Source organism: Ranitomeya imitator, chromosome 2 (assembly GCF_032444005.1).
Source record: "Ranitomeya imitator isolate aRanImi1 chromosome 2, aRanImi1.pri, whole genome shotgun sequence".
Classification (NCBI taxonomy): Eukaryota; Metazoa; Chordata; class Amphibia; order Anura; family Dendrobatidae; genus Ranitomeya; species Ranitomeya imitator.
In genome coordinates this window covers 40,350,542-40,367,308 of record NC_091283.1, presented here as the reverse complement: position 1 = coordinate 40,367,308, position 16,767 = coordinate 40,350,542, and the positions used below count along the sequence as shown (strand labels likewise).

At 45.3% G+C, this 16,767-nt stretch overlaps 1 long non-coding RNA gene across 1 annotated transcript; it reads right to left on the bottom strand.

Annotated features, from left to right (window-relative positions):
* Positions 1-12,591: 12,591 nt before the first annotated feature.
* On the bottom strand, positions 12,592-16,169 carry LOC138661673 (uncharacterized). The gene is made up of 2 exons (XR_011317957.1): positions 16,044-16,169; positions 12,592-14,246 (listed from the first exon to the last, which is right to left on the bottom strand). It is a non-coding gene; the product is annotated as an uncharacterized lncRNA (long non-coding RNA).
* Positions 16,170-16,767: the final 598 nt, after the last annotated feature.

Here is a 16,767-nt window from a genome sequence, read left to right as displayed (position 1 = left end):
GTTTTGGCGGGCCTTTTGTGCTAGGCAGGGCATTGATTTGTCTTTTTCTTCTGCGTTTCATCCTCAGACAAATGGTCAGACCGAGCGAACTAATCAGACTTTGGAGACTTATTTGAGATGCTTTGTGTCTGCTGATCAGGATGATTGGGTGGCTTTCTTGCCATTGGCCGAGTTTGCCTTTAATAATCGGGCTAGATCGGCTACTTTGGTTTCGCCTTTCTTTTGTAATTTTGGTTTCTATCCTCGTTTTTCTTCTGGGCAGGTTGAGCCTTCTGACTGTCCTGGTGTGGATTCTGTGGTTGACAGGTTGCAGCAGATTTGGGCTCATGTGGTGGACAATTTGGTGTTGTCTCAGGAGGAGGCTCAACGTTTTGCTAACAGTCGTCGGTGTGTTGGTTCCCGGCTTCGGGTTGGGGATCTGGTCTGGTTGTCTTCCCGTCATGTTCCTATGAAGGTTTCTTCTCCTAAGTTTAAGCCTTGGTTTATTGGTCCTGAGAGGATTTCTGAGATTATTAATCCAGTGTCTTTTCGACTGGCGCTTCCGGCCTCTTTTGCGATCCATAATGTCTTCCATAGATCTTTATTGCGGAAATATGTAGAGCCCGTTGTTCCCTCTGTTGATCCTCCGGCCCCTGTGTTGGTTGATGGGGAGTTGGAATATGTTGTTGAGAAGATTTTGGATTCCCGTTTTTCGAGGCGGAAGCTTCAGTACCTTGTCAAATGGAAGGGTTATGGCCAGGAGGATAGTTCTTGGGTTTTTGCCTCTGATGTCCATGCCGCTGATTTGGTTCGTGCCTTTCATCTGGCTCATCCTGATCGGCCTGGGGGCTCTGGTGAGGGTTCGGTGACCCCTCCTCAAGGGGGCGGTACTGTTGTGAATTCTGCTTTTGGGCTCCCTCCGGTGGTTGTAGGTGGTAATGCAGTTGTCCCTGGCCTGCAGTCCTGGACAGGTGTATCTGCTGATTGCAATTCTGACTGGGGTATTTAGGTTTGCAGGACTCATTAGTCCTTGCCAGTTGTCAATGTTTCTTGGGAAGTGTTGGATCTCTGTCTGGCTTCTCCTGCTTAGCTGCCAATTCAGCAAAGATAAGTGTCTGTTTCCTTTTCTATGGCACACAAGCTGTGTGCTTGTTTTTTGATTGTATTCCTGCTCTGAGTGTAGGAGTCTCTGGAGTTGCAGATATACGTTCCACGTCTTTAGTTAGATGGAGGAATTTTTTGTATGATCTCCTGTGGATATTTTTGGAAGTGTTTTAATACTGACCGCACAGTACACTGTTCTATCCTTTCCTATTTTAGCTAGAGTGGCCTCTTGTGCTAAATCCTGTTTTCTGCCTGTGTTTGTCTTTCCTCTCCTACTCACAGCCAATATTTGTGAAGGGCTGCCTATCCTTTGGGGTTCTGCTCTGAGGCAAGGTAGTATTCCTATTTCCATCTATAGGGGTATCTAGTCCTCTGGCTGTGACGAGGTGTCTAGGGTTTGTTAGGTACACCCCACGGCTACTTCTAGTTGCGGTGTTAAGATCAGGATTTGCGGTCAGTATAGTTACCACCTACTCCAGTGAAAGTTTTCATGCCGCTCCAAGGTCACCGGATCATAACAGAGAGAGTCACATTGGTTGTCTTCTTCTTTGGTGCCAAACTCTGCCATCGTCTCAGTCGCCATATATGTTACCCTTAAGATGTCAGTCCCATGTAAATTCTTAAACTCAAACAAAAAAGGCAGCACTCTGTAGCGCCAAAATTTGCAAACATGAAATATGAAAATTGAAGTGCATTACTGCACTAGAAATGTGAAAAATTGAGAAAGCCTTTTAGCCACAGGTGTTTTTAATCACAGCAGGACCACTACCCCTCCACAGAGAGACAGATTTTAGTCTAACAGAGGATTCATGTTCCCATACAGATGAAGACTTGATTCTAAGAGAGGAAAGGCATTGCTAGGTCCTGGTAAATGAGAGATGCCTTATCGTGGCTACCAGGTACACATGAATTGAAGAAATTATGCGCTAAACTTTCTCAATTTTTCATATTTCTAGTGCAGTAATGCAATTCAATTTTCATATTTCATGTTTGCAAGTTTTGGCGCTACAGAGTGCTGTCTTTTTTTGTTTGAGTGTTTATGAGTTGGTGACTCTAGAACTCTAGAAATTCCCCAACGTTAAACCTCATTCAGACATCTATTGTTTTTTTTTCAGCCTGGGTCATGATAGAGACCCTGTAAACAGGCTCGAGCCACATGTCATACGGGTTTGTGTCCCACCTTTATGGAGGACAGAGAGAACTGTGAGGACCTTGCCAGAAGCCAGTAAGGGACTACAACACCACCGCGCTAATAGGAAGGCTTTTAACTCTGCCTGTGATCTGGTGCCCTGGACTGTGGCTGCCTGACTACAACTTCAGTAAACCAGGTAAAGAGACTGCAAACCTGTGTCCTCCGTTCTTTACTGCACCACACACCATCTTCATCCACACATCGGGAGCCCTGGGGACCTACTTCACCTGTGGGAAGTTATACCATCTTAGCTGCCATAACATCACCCCAGAGGACCCCTTTATGCAGGATTGGTCCCCACTGACCGAATACCACTGGTGGCGTTACAAACAAACTCTATTTCACAATTCCCTTTAAAGACATTCCCCTTTATTTGGGTGCCCAGGGCCATGGACCGGGTCGCAGCCACCGTGACATCCCCTTTAAGTACCGGACCCAGTACCAAGTATCCCCAGGCCCTGGTGGGCCTCAATTGCTCTCTTTGTATGATTTGACCAAAGTAGGCAAGTCGTAGCTTGGTGATCCTTGCTTCGAGTGATGTCTGCCTTCATTTGTTCCAAAGTTTATTTTTATTTCTTCTTGTCATCCATGGTATTGATAACATCCTTCTCCAAGCACCATGTTTCGAAAGCATCGATTCTTCTTCTGTCTTGTTCATCGTCCTGGTTTCGCATCCGTTTGTAACTACAGAAAAGACCAGACTATGATCGAGACTTGACTGTGTCACCGGTGAAATGTTCCTTGATTTCAAAATCTGGGTCCACCACCATGATCCACCACAATACAATGGATTCACAAGGGGTCCCTGACTCCAAAGCAAGTTTGTGCCCAGCATTCCTCTGGAAAGATCATGGCAACAGTTTTGTTGGCTACAGTTGGCATTTTATTACTAGAACTCATGCCACACAAGACCAAAAATACTGGAGACACCTAAGCTTCAACAATGAAGGCATTATGTGAGGCATTCAAGGAGTAACTCCGTGGGAAGTTGACGACAGGTGTGTTGCGCAAGCTCACAAGTCTCGAAAATCACAAGTAGCTATCAGGGACTGCAGCTTCATGGAGCTTAACCATCCTCTCTACAGTCCAGACCTGGCTCAATTGGTTTTGTTTGGTATTTTATATATGTATAAAAAGTTAATAGCTTTTTTGTGTGTCAATTTCATTAACCATTTTTCTTGGATTATGACCGTGTGAATCACAATGTTCATAAAGGAAAATCTGTCTAGAGAGCGGACTTGCACAGCGGGATCTGTGCCGATATATTCCATCTGACTTTCAGGGAGTTAACTCCTTCTTATGCATGTGAGCCTGACCCCGAAGTGCGTGGTCTCACCGGTTAGTGGCGTTTTCGGGCCCAGCACTAATATCAGTCAGTATTCTGCCACTATATTCCGCAGCAGAATTTCTATGCAAAAAAACTAATGGAAAATCCATAGCATTTCCAGCCCAGGTGGACCCTCAGCCACCTTGTACCTCGTGCCTCACTGATCCCACTAGTGGGTCCGCCCAGTCCGCTCAGTCCACCTTATGTTAGGAGTGGCACTTTCTGACTGAAAGAAAAACTGTTCTCAAAGTTGAGATGTTTAGCAGAGCTGAACAACCATTGTACAGTGATAATGTGTCCCAAATCATTGACATAAAAATATTGTTCCTTAAAGGGGAACTTTCGCAGATTTTTTTTATTTAAACAAAGTATCACCTCCAATAACTGCTGCTCCACTGATTCTGGATCAGTTTTTCTTTTTCTTCTGTGCCTCTCCGTTCCAAAGTTATGCTCCCTGGTAATAATGGTGCAATTTTTTTCTTTAATCAACTGGGTGTGTACAGTAGAACTTCTGTGGGCGTGGCCGTGTTTTGATTGGATAGCATCAGAGGAAGAACAAATGTCCACTAATAAATTTTGATACATGCCCAGAAGGGAAAATTTGCACCATTATTACCAGGGGGCATAACTTTTGAACGGAGGGGCACAGAAAAAAAAGAAAAACTGTTCCAGAATCAGTGGAATCTCGACGATTGGAGGAGATAATCAGTTTAAATGAAAAAATCCTGTAAAATTTTCCCTTTAAAAAAATAACAAAGAGGGTGTAGACCTTTTTTACCCATCAAGATGATAAAGGACCAGCAAGTGCCAAGGGGCAGATATGGGAGATGTAGAGATAAGTCTCAACCAGGCCCGATGCCTTAGGGCCATTGGATGACAAGCCACTAAATAGGCCATCAATACTATAGTCCTGGAGGTCCCCTTCAACCGCATCCACAAGTGAACGGATCTAAAGGCAGGTTATGATGGGGTTGTATAAAGTATTATTTTTCCTTGCCCCCAGCTATACAAGGGCTCGGGGTTTTTTGGAGGACAAGTTGTGGTTTTAAATGACACCGTTCATTTTACCAAATAAAGTACTGGAAACAAGAAAAAAAAATTCAGTTTCACGATTGTTTTTGTTTTTTTAAGTTTTGTTTTTGTAGTGTTCTTCAGGTCAACACTAAACTTTACAAAAAAAATTTTTTAAAAATGTCATAAGTTCACAACTGTAAAAAAAAAATGTTCAATTTTTTATCTTCCATGAATCTGTGTTAGGACTTTGCAGGGCGAGCCAACAATATTATTGAGAATATTTTGGAGTTCATAAACATTTTGATCACTTTTAATTGCATTTTTAGGAGAACGTGCAGCGACCGAAAAATGTAGAATTTGGAGTTTCAATTTTTTTTTTTATGCTCTTTTACATTTACTGCATGGCTTAATTAATTTTATATTTTCATATAGGACTTTTATGGCTGCTGCTGCTGCGATACCAAATCTGTATATAGGAAAAAGGGGGTTGATTAAAATTTTTATATAATTGAAAAAAACTTTTTTTTTTATTCATTTTCACTTAGTATTTTTTTAGTGGTGAAATAAACTTTTAGATTTTTTTTTCGATCCGTGTACTGTGCCATTTTTGCTCTACAGGAAATGTATAGATAAATTGACAGGTGCTGTGTTAGCAGTGCGTGTTCCCTGTCATATTGGACAGTGTCTTGGTTGACAAGAGAATAGTAATGCCTAATTGTCAGTTTTTATTTTTTTTTCATACATTTCCAGGAGGAAATAACAGAGGGATGGAACAACTAAAAGACCTTAAAAAAAATCTTAATTACCGGTAATGGGAAAGCATTTAATAAATATCTGGAGAGGATCCGCATCCTCTTTTAATTGCAGTCAATCTTGGAACTACTAATCAACCCTCTAATGATCATCCTGGAAGAATACGAATTATGCCATATATAATTAATTTACCAACATTAATGGCACATTAATTATATAGGTATTAGATGGTAGGAGCAGGTGGAGGTTTTCATATGTTAGTAGTTATCAGTACGTTGCAGGCGGTGAGTCAGCCGTCAGATCTAGGCCAGATCATGTCCCGAGGCTGTTGAGTGGAGAAATTTAGGCAGGGCTTGGTTCTGTCTGAGGGCCGTGACACATTAGCAGAACCAGATCTGTTGTTCCAAATGATATCTGTATCTCTACTGAGGATCTGTGACTCACGACGAGGAGGTTTGGTCTCCCCGACACTGGCGGTATTATATTTTACACTATAGGGTGGAAATACAGTACCATCATCAGTTTACCAATGTGGAGGACAGATCAGTCACCGACTACGTCTGCTCCACCAATTATCTTCTTCAATGCTGATGGTCAGAAGAAGTGATGCGTTATATTTCCGTATTGACCAAGCACGCGTCACCTCCCGCCCCCGAGGGGCGACACTGGTTGATGGCGGAGAACAGAACGATGGTTGGCAAAAGAGATGTCAACCCAGGAGAGGTCTTCACAGGGTGATAATGAAGCAGCAGGTCATAGCAGAAATGTGATGGCCTCTTGAGTGGTGTGACTTATGTTATATGTAAGGGGCTAAATATGTTCCGGCAAATATTGTACCCTAAACCAGACCCCTCTAGCAACATCAGACACCAGACCAATATGGAGTCAGATCCTCTGCACTTGCTCTTTTGGGAAGGATGTCAACAGTTTGGAGGTATCTGTAGGCAATTTTGCCCCTTCATCCAGAAGAACGTTTGTGAGGTCAGACCCTGATGTAAGGGGGAGGTTGGGCTCGTAATCTCTGTTCTAGGTCATCCCATAGGTTTTTGGTGTTGCTGGTTATTTTCTGCCATCAAACTCTCCCCTCCAGGTCTGTATGGACTTTGTTCAAAGGGCACAGTCATGGGGAACAGAATAGGGCCTTCCTCAAACTGTTCCCACAAATTTGGAAGCTACAATTGTCCACAATATCTTGTGCTGAAGGATTATGATTTCCCTTTCCTGGAAATAAAAGGCTGAGGCCGAACCTTAAAAATAAGCTCATAGTATTATCCTTCCCCCACCGATCTGTACAGCAGGCACAATGCAGTCAGGGGGTAATGTTCTCCTGGTGTCACCAAACCCAGGCTCTTCCATCAGACGCCAGATAGAGAAGTGCAATCCGTCACTGCGCAGAACAGGTTTCCCCCAGAGTCCACTGGTGGCGGCTTTACACCACTCCATCTGTCGTTTGGCATTGTGCTTGGTGATGTAAGGCTGCATGTTTTTTTTTAATCTTATCAAACAGTGTCAACTAAGTGCGCTATGCTATTTACATGCACTATTACTATTTATTTTATTGCAGGGTATTTGCTCGTTATGTTTTTATCCTAGGTTATGTTTGTTAAAGGGAGTCTGTCCCACAAAAAAATTGTATATGAGCTTAGGCCACCGGCATCAGGGGCTTATCTACAGCATTCTGTAATGCATTCTGTAATGCTGTAGATAAGCCCCTGATGTAACCTGAAAGGTAAGAAAAACAGGTTGTATTATACTCACCCAGGGGCGGTCACGCTGCGGTCCGGGTCCGATGGGAGTCGTGGTCCGGGTCCGGCGCCTTCTATCTTCATACTATGACGTCCTCTTCTTGTCTTCGTGTCGCGGCTCTGGCGCAGGCGTACTTCGTCTGCCCTGTTGAGGGCAGAGCAAAGTACTGCAGTGCGCAGGCGCCAGGCCTCCCTTATGCCAGTGGCCTTAGCTCATATACGATTTGTGGGGTGACAGAGTCCCTTTAAGGCCGCAGTGTGAATGTACACCTACACATTGCACTTATACCAGTATGTCCTCCGGCTCATTTCTTTGGTTTTTCTTTAGTTTTTTTGTACCTTGTACATACAGGGGCATAGCTCCCCCTTTTTGGACTCTGCATTTAGTTAACACCTGCCTGTGGAAAGCTATATTAAGTATTCAGGCCTGGATCTTGCTCTGTCACCTTCTATTGAGGCCTACTGGCACATAGAGAGGTTTCACATTAGGGATAGGATCATTTATATTGGGCACACCTTGTTACCCTTTTTGATCAAAACAGTGTCAGCTACATACCCTGTGCTACATGTACTATATAATCACTGCAGGGTATTTGTTAATTTAGTTTTATCTTAATTTCTGGTTACGGAGTCTGCAGAGCTTTGGTGACTTTTCTGCCCTCTGCTCCTCAGCACTCAGCTGAATTGCTGCGATTTCTTCCACTTATCAGTAATTTCACTCACAGGTGATGGGGGAAGATTCAGGAGGAAGAAATGTCATGAACGGACTTGTTACCCCGGTGGCTCCTATTATAGGACCGGGGCTGGATGTTATAAACTGGGAACGGGGTGCTGGATGTTATACACTGGGAACGGGGGGCTAGATGTTATACACTGGGAGCGGGGGGCTGGATGTTATACACTGGGAACGGGGTGCTGGATGTTATACACTGGGAACGGGGGGCTAGATGTTATACACTGGGAGCGGGGGGCTGGATGTTATACACTGGGAACGGGGGGCTAGATGTTATACACTGGGAACGGGGGGCTGGATGTTATACACTGGGAACGGGGGGCTGGATGTTATACACTGGGAACGGGGGGCTAGATGTTATACACTGGGAGCGGGGGGCTAGATGTTATACACTGGGAGCGGGGGGCTGGATGTTATACACTGGGAACGGGGGGCTGGATGTTATACACTGGGAACGGGGGGCTGGATGTTATACACTGGGAACGGGGGGCTGGATGTTATACACTGGGAACGGGGGGCTAGATGTTATACACTGGGAGCGGGGGGCTGGATGTTATACACTGGGAACGGGGGGCTAGATGTTATACACTGGGAGCGGGGGGCTGGATGTTATACACTGGGAACGGGGTGCTGGATGTTATACACTGGGAACGGGGGGCTGGATGTTATACACTGGGAGCGGGGGGCTGGATGTTATACACTGGGAACGGGGTGCTGGATGTTATACACTGGGAACGGGGGGCTGGATGTTATACACCGGGAACGGGGTGCTGGATGTTATACACTGGGAACGGGGGGCTGGATGTTATACACTGGGAACGGGGGGCTGGATGTTATACACTGGGAGCGGGGTGCTGGATGTTATACACTGGGAACGGGGGGCTGGATGTTATACACTGGGAGCGGGGGGCTGGATGTTATACACTGGGAGCGGGGGGCTGGATGTTATACACTGGGAGTGAGGGGCTGGATGTTATACACTGGGAGCGGGGGGCTGGATGTTATACACTGGGAACGGGGAGCTGGATGTTATACACCGGGAACGGGGTGCTGGATGTTATACACTGGGAACGGGGGGCTGGATGTTATACACTGGGAACGGGGGGCTGGATGTTATACACTGGGAGCGGGGTGCTGGATGTTATACACTGGGAGCGGGGGGCTGGATGTTATACACTGGGAGCGGGGTGCTGGATGTTATACACTGGGAGCGGGGTGCTGGATGTTATACACTGGGAACGGGGGGCTGGATGTTATACACTGGGAACCTGGGGCTGGATGTTATACACTGGGAGCGGGGGGCTGGATGTTATACACTGGGAGCAGGGGGCTGGATGTTATACACTGGGAACGGGGTGCTGGATGTTATACACTGGGAGCGGGGGGCTGGATGTTATACACTGGGAACGGGGGGCTGGATGTTATACACTGGGAGCGGGGGGCTGGATGTTATACACTGGGAGCGGGGGGCTGGATGTTATACACTGGGAACGGGGGGCTGGATGTTATACACTGGGAACGGGGGGCTGGATGTTATACACTGGGAGTGAGGGGCTGGATGTTATACACTGGGAACGGGGGGCTGGATGTTATACACTGGGAACGGGGTGCTGGATGTTATACACTGGGAGCGGGGGGCTGGATGTTATACACTGGGAACGGGGGGCTGGATGTTATACACTGGGAGTGAGGGGCTGGATGTTATACACTGGGAGCGGGTGCTGGATGTTATAAACTGGGAACGGGGTGCTGGATGTTATACACTGGGAACGGGGTGCTGGATGTTATACACTGGGAACGGGGTGCTGGATGTTATACACTGGGAACGGGGGGCTGGATGTTATACACTGGGAGTGAGGGGCTGGATGTTATACACTGGGAACGGGGGGCTGGATGTTATACACTGGGAGCGGGGGGCTGGATGTTATACACTGGGAACGGGGTGCTGGATGTTATACACTGGGAGTGAGGGGCTGGATGTTATACACTGGGAGCGGGGGGCTGGATGTTATACACTGGGAGCGTGGGGCTGGATGTTATACACTGGGAGCGGGGTGCTGGATGTTATACACTGGGAGCGGGGTGCTGGATGTTATACACTGGGAGTGAGGGGCTGGATGTTATACACTGGGAACGGGGGGCTGGATGTTATACACTGGGAGCGGGGGGCTGGATGTTATACACTGGGAGCGTGGGGCTGGATGTTATACACTGGGAACGGGGTGCTGGATGTTATACACTGGGAGTGAGGGGCTGGATGTTATACACTGGGAGCGGGGGGCTGGATGTTATACACTGGGAGCGTGGGGCTGGATGTTATACACTGGGAGCGGGGTGCTGGATGTTATACACTGGGAGCGGGGTGCTGGATGTTATACACTGGGAGTGAGGGGCTGGATGTTATACACTGGGAACGGGGGGCTGGATGTTATACACTGGGAGCGGGGGGCTGGATGTTATACACTGGGAGCGTGGGGCTGGATGTTATACACTGGGAGCGGGGTGCTGGATGTTATACACTGGGAGCGGGGTGCTGGATGTTATACACTGGGAGTGAGGGGCTGGATGTTATACACTGGGAACGGGGGGCTGGATGTTATACACTGGGAGCGGGGGGCTGGATGTTATACACTGGGAACGGGGGGCTGGATGTTATACACTGGGAGCGGGGTGCTGGATGTTATACACTGGGAGCGGGGGGCTGGATGTTATACACTGGGAACGGGGGGCTGGATGTTATACACTGGGAACGGGGGGCTGGATGTTATACACTGGGAGCGGGTGCTGGATGTTATACACTGGGAGAGGGGTGCTGGATGTTATGCACTGGGAGCGGGGGCTGGATGTTATACACTGGGAGAGGGGTGCTGGATGTTATACACTGGGAGCGGGGTGCTGGATGTTATGCACTGGGAGCGGGGGCTGGATGTTATACACTGGGAGAGGGGTGCTGGATGTTATACACTGGGAGCGGGGTGCTGGATGTTATACACTGGGAGCGGGGGCTGGATGTTATACACTGGGAGAGGGGTGCTGGATGTTATACACTGGGAGCGGGGTGCTGGATGTTATGCACTGGGAGCGGGGGCTGGATGTTATACACTGGGAGAGGGGTGCTGGATGTTATACACTGGGAGCGGGGTGCTGGATGTTATACACTGGGAGCGGGGGGCTGGATGTTATACACTGGGAACGAGGGGCTGGATATTATAATGCAGGTGCAGGGTCTCAATGTTATAAAGCTGGGGTGGGGGGCTTGTTGTTTCACACTTGTCGCCAGTTCTTCGATGTTATACATGAAGGGCAATGGAGCTGAATGAGAAGCCCGAACGCAATGATTAAGACTTGTGTCCTGGTACTTATCCCCTTATTGTGCATATTTAAACCTTTAGTCTCATTTAGTCTCCCAATAAATGTGAGAATATCTTTGTTTTCTTTGAACATGCATAATTCCCATTTGTTATGATAACACCCTTGTTTTCTGTGCTACTGGGACAGTAGAGCTACAGCAGAGCATTGGGTGAAAACTGAACGGCCTCAGCGACAGAGTTGGGCATCTGGCGATAAGAATGTCATCCATGATCCTCTAGTGGACAGGAAGGACATTGTCTTTCCTCCCTTACACATAAAACTTGGATTGATGAAGCAGTTCGTCAGAGCTCTCAATCACAGTGGAGAATGCTTTAACTATATACGTTCAACTTTTCCTGGTCTTAGTGAAGAGAAGAAAAAGGCTGGAATATTTGATGGACCTCAAATAAGAACAATTATGAGAGATATTTAAGATATTATTGTCTTGAATTATATTTATTTATTGTTATATTACCATATAATGGCGCACACAACACAATCGCATGACCCAGGATTACACCGTGTGTGCTTGTGACTTAAGAAAAAAGACAAGGAAGATTACTCCGGGCAGGTTATACAAACGCTCATGTTTACTCATCCACCGGAAGGCCACAGGCGACGTGTTTGTATCCAGTTATATTTCTACTTTACTGTCTTTGCCAAAGACTTACTCTGCTTCACATTACAGTCTGTGTCCCCCCCATTGATGTACGTCTTCATATATGTTTATTTCAATTAAAGTTCTAATACAAACACCAAAGTCCTGCCTTTAATGAAATGATGACATGTGTCTGCCTCCATCCGTAGGTGCTTAGCGCCACATTTACTTGGTGTTATTTATTTTTTTTTTTTCTCTTTGAAATTTCCATCCACCACTAGGGGGAGCTTATGAGCTAACTGCATACAGCCAATACATTGACCTCACTACTAAATCTGTATGCAGTAAGATCTTCAGCTCCCTCTAGTGGTGGCTGCAGATAGCAACCGGAAATTTTCCAAGTTTGTAGTCCATTTTCCTCACTCCTGTTTGTATGTGTATATATATATATATATATACATATATATATTTACGGTAAATTCTTTAAAAAAGTCCTGTCTTTTACACCGTGGCTAGCTTCTTGCCATGTGGCAGCACTATCAAGTATCAGCATACTTACCAACAATTTTCTTGATAAAATGAAAACATTCACCACCTGCCCCCCAGACCACTCTGGGAGTGCCCAAAAATCACACGGGAGTGCTCACTTTTGGGTGGGATTTATATAACCTTTTTGACTGAGATATGGCTTAATTTTCCAGAATGGTTTCAGGACAGTATTGGCAATTTCAGGACTGTTGACTCCTTTGAACATGGCGGTTGTAGGCATGACTATGTGCATGGATAAGTAGAAAGTCGTGCACCAAAAAGAATAATTTATTGACTTTTTTCATATAAATACAGATAAAATGTCTGAAATGTAGGAAATCTCGCTAACCAAGAGATTTTAGGCCTATGCCAACTTTTAAATGTTTTATAATTGCACTTCTGAGGGTCTGAGCTGCAATACCTGATACATCCTAAGGATAAGAGTGGAGCTGTTCAGGTCTCGTGGATATGTCATGGCTAAGGTAGGAATCACCCTTTAAGGCCAGGCCTAAATAAAAATAAAGATCCGATCCAATCAAATCTTTTACGATGGTTAGAAGGTCAAAAATCAGAGGAGGAAAGAGGCTGGAGGAATGGGGCTGGCCTCCTCTTACAAAGGGTGGTGATGGCAGTGGTAACCTACCGAAAGGGGGCAAAGGTAGAGGTTGCAATCAGGTGTTGGAGCCTTAGAGGGTAAAAAAAAAGCTCCTATTCCAGTTTGGAGACCACCAATATCATAAATGGTACTTGGAAGCAGCGAAGGTTCATCCATGGATTAATCCAGTGTTTGCCGAACTCAAGTCCAATCCAGTGCAATAATATGGACATTTTCAAAACATGACCTGTTGGGAGCCGTGAGGATTGGAGTTTGGGGAAACACTGCCTTAATCAGATGCAGAGCAAACAAAACACATAAATACTGTATATTTCTAGTGCAAATGTGCATATATATATCACTTTCCCTATAGAAACAGGGGCTGTCCGAGATTAGAAAATAAGCTCTGCGCTTTTTACTGACTCAACACCACCACTTTTGTCTATTGGTTGGGAATGTTAGTTGCAGTACCACATACAGCCTACAAAGAAGAGTGGCATTCTTTCTGGGTGAAACAAAACAGACCCTTATTTTGTAATCCTGGATAACCCCTTTAAGCTTATATTAAAATTATAAAATACATAATTTCATACATCTGTATATTACCATTGTCCTAAAATTTAAAGTGAACTGCGATAGAGATTGTGGGCTAATCACCATTATAAAGTGATGTCGTTCACCGTATGTGTGCAGAACATCACTTGTGTAGGTCATCCTGGTGAAGGGTGCACCATGTATTCTCAGTCATCCATTAGTCATCTTCAGGTCTCATTCTCTTAGAGTTTCTTCTATGCTCTCAATTATTCACATTTATTCTTATCCTTTCACCAAGATGGAGAATTAGGCCATCTTCAGAAGCTCCGATTCCCAACTTCCTTCAAAACGCAAGCGTAATGTGTGCCAGATCAGCATCTTCTCGAGGAGAACACAACCAATAAACCAGAAAGGGGCGTACTCCAGGGTCACCAGTCCCTTGTAGTTATATCTAAAGTTACTGTAGTCCCAAGGACAAGCACCAAAACACTTAAGTATCCATCCAGAGCTGAACTCACACAGGTAGATCCAGAGCGTGTACACTAGGGAACGGACAAAGAAGCCACACTGGAACCTTAGGAATAGGTACATATGCTCGATTCCCAGCATAGCTGCTCCATAAATGAAGAGCGCCCAAACACTGGACACCCCACGAAGCCTCCAGTCTCGGTTGCTCGAAATAAAGTCAAAAACTGCAGTGAAGAGGATCTCACACACATAGCCATGGATTGCATAGATGTAGAGGCGAGTCAAAAGGCACAGAGGCTCGGTGGAGTCCATGATGAGGGAGTACCTGCAAAAGAAGACAGGTTAGTGCTGAAGAAGAACCATATGGCATGCAACTATGGCTGTAGAGATAGCAGTTGTATCTGAGACTCTCAAAGCTCCTCAACCACATAATAAGACACCAGTATCATAAATGGCACCTGGTAGGTTTGGGGCTCTGTTAGATATTTTACATCGGGGCTCAAGAGTTTCAAGTTGCACATCTGCAAAACTAGAAACCCTAAGTAAAGAGAAGAAACCTCATCCACAGTGGCTGATCTTGACAAAAAACCAAGTAACAGGAACTCTACACACTCTAGACAAGCAGGAGGCTTGATGACATCTAGGTGCTTTTATAGTCTGAACATGATATGCCATCAGAAGAGGATGAAGGAGCAAGAAACGTCATCGTCAAGACACATTCGGGGGAGAAGATGGAGGATAGTGAAATAATTGTTAATGAATCCCCTTTCTTCGTGTTGAGTCACGGAATTACATCTCTTGTTGGAAACCCCTTTCCATGGCCAAATTTCACTTACTTGTTTACAAATGGTGAAGTACCTATGTGCAGAGGACTTAGGTACAAAGTTTCACCCACAGCTTTGACCTATGCTTGTCCATATAGTTCCCATATGTCCTGTCTCCGTGGTACATACATACTTGAGGACATTTGGTCTCACAAGAAGAGCAAAAGAGCCTATGCTCTCCAGCTGGGCTTAAGCATATCCGTTCCCTGTTTAGCTTCTACATATAGATCTATCAGTGCATCCATCAAGAGTTTGACATATAGACAAAGGTAACCAAAAGAACAATCCCTTTGTGACCGTTAATTATGACAGGTTGTGCTTCTTCCAAAGCTTGCCATACACATTAGAAGTATGTCGACCAACCCGCCATAGTATATAGTATAGTATATAAATAAATAATAATAATAAATAAATAGTATGGCAGAACTGGTCAGCCATCTGTATAGGGGTATCCTGACTCTGAAAGAAGGGTTGAGGAAGTTGGATTTCAACATGCCTGATGGTAATGTGCTACCAAGAGATAAGCATGTATACTTGGCTGAGTTGAATGAGCATGTGTATGAAGGGTTGAAGGTATAGCTACTCAACAAATGAGCACTGGACTGACAGCTATCTAAGGTGTATACCTCCCTTAATCACCATTGATTGGCTGTGATCAATGAGAGAAGCCCCTTCTGACCAGACATCTCCCCAGCAGTGGCTACTTCTGGAAAAGTTATAGTACTACAGTTGAATAACTTTTTCGCCAGATTCACCATCAATGACGTCCGTAAACTTTAGTAGAACATATGGTGAGAGGTTGTATTTTTGAGATAATTTGGACACTTTACCAAAAGAGACAGTCATCAGACCCACCTTATGGCACTGTCATAGCAGGACATTCTATACTATTACCGGAGGATGGTCATACAAAAAAGTTTGCAGCATGGAACATATCTAGCCAATGAACAATACCAAACTCTCCCACTGGTTTCAGTCTTTGTAGACCCATTTAGTCACATCCATAGACCCACAAGGTCCTTCAGTTGGAAAGTACTGAAGACTCACCACTAAGTAGACCCAGCTAACACACGTCAGACAAAATGATATACCACCATCTCAAAAATTCCATCTCTCCCCCTACTTCTCGAACTGGTAAAGGTTTGTCCTACTGACCTCCTTCAAGAGTTGCCTTGATCATAGTCATATCTAAGACCAAGTGTCCTATACAAGGAGTTACAACGATGATATACCATGTCTGATCTCTCACCTTCCACAGCCGACGCAGGAGGAGGAGAGACATGATTTTGTTGTGTTACCTGAGATGTCCCGGATTCTGGAGGGTGACTTGCCTCCGCAGGTATGCCAGGTTCACAGACTCGGTGTCTTCTGTTTATGTGTCCTGTTTCAGGATTTGTCTTTTGTTCCTATACCTCACCCCTCCCTTCTGTCTGAACCCACACCTCACCCCTCCCTGAATCTTTTCTATCGACTGCCAAAAAAAGGTGGCACAGCCAGGATGCACAGTATGTACACACAGAACATACAAAGTCAACACTTTCTCTAATACTGGAAGTATTCTGCTCTCCATCAGGCTCTGTATTATCACGGAGTACTCGTCCTTACACATTATTTACATAGCACCAACATATTGTTCTGGTCTACTCATTTACATCAGTTCCTATTCCCCAGGCGTTCAATGTCATTTCCATACTGCCCACAACATATATAATAGAAGTACACTAAATCCAAATGCGTACAAATTTAAAGGGGTAAACATTGATCCGGGGAAAACAGGAACTTTTCTTCATGTTATCACCCAGTTTACTCACCAAGGAATTTTTATGCCTTCTGGATGCCATTGTTAGGGAACCCTATATTGTCATGCCTTCATATCTTTATACTACCTACACAGCATAGCAGCAATAGGAAGATGCTGTCAAAATAGAATAACTTGCACCTCTTCTCCCCCAACGTCTTGTAATTGAGGACAGAGCCCACAAGAGAAACCTGATGTCACAAGGGTGTCATGTCCCCCTGGAA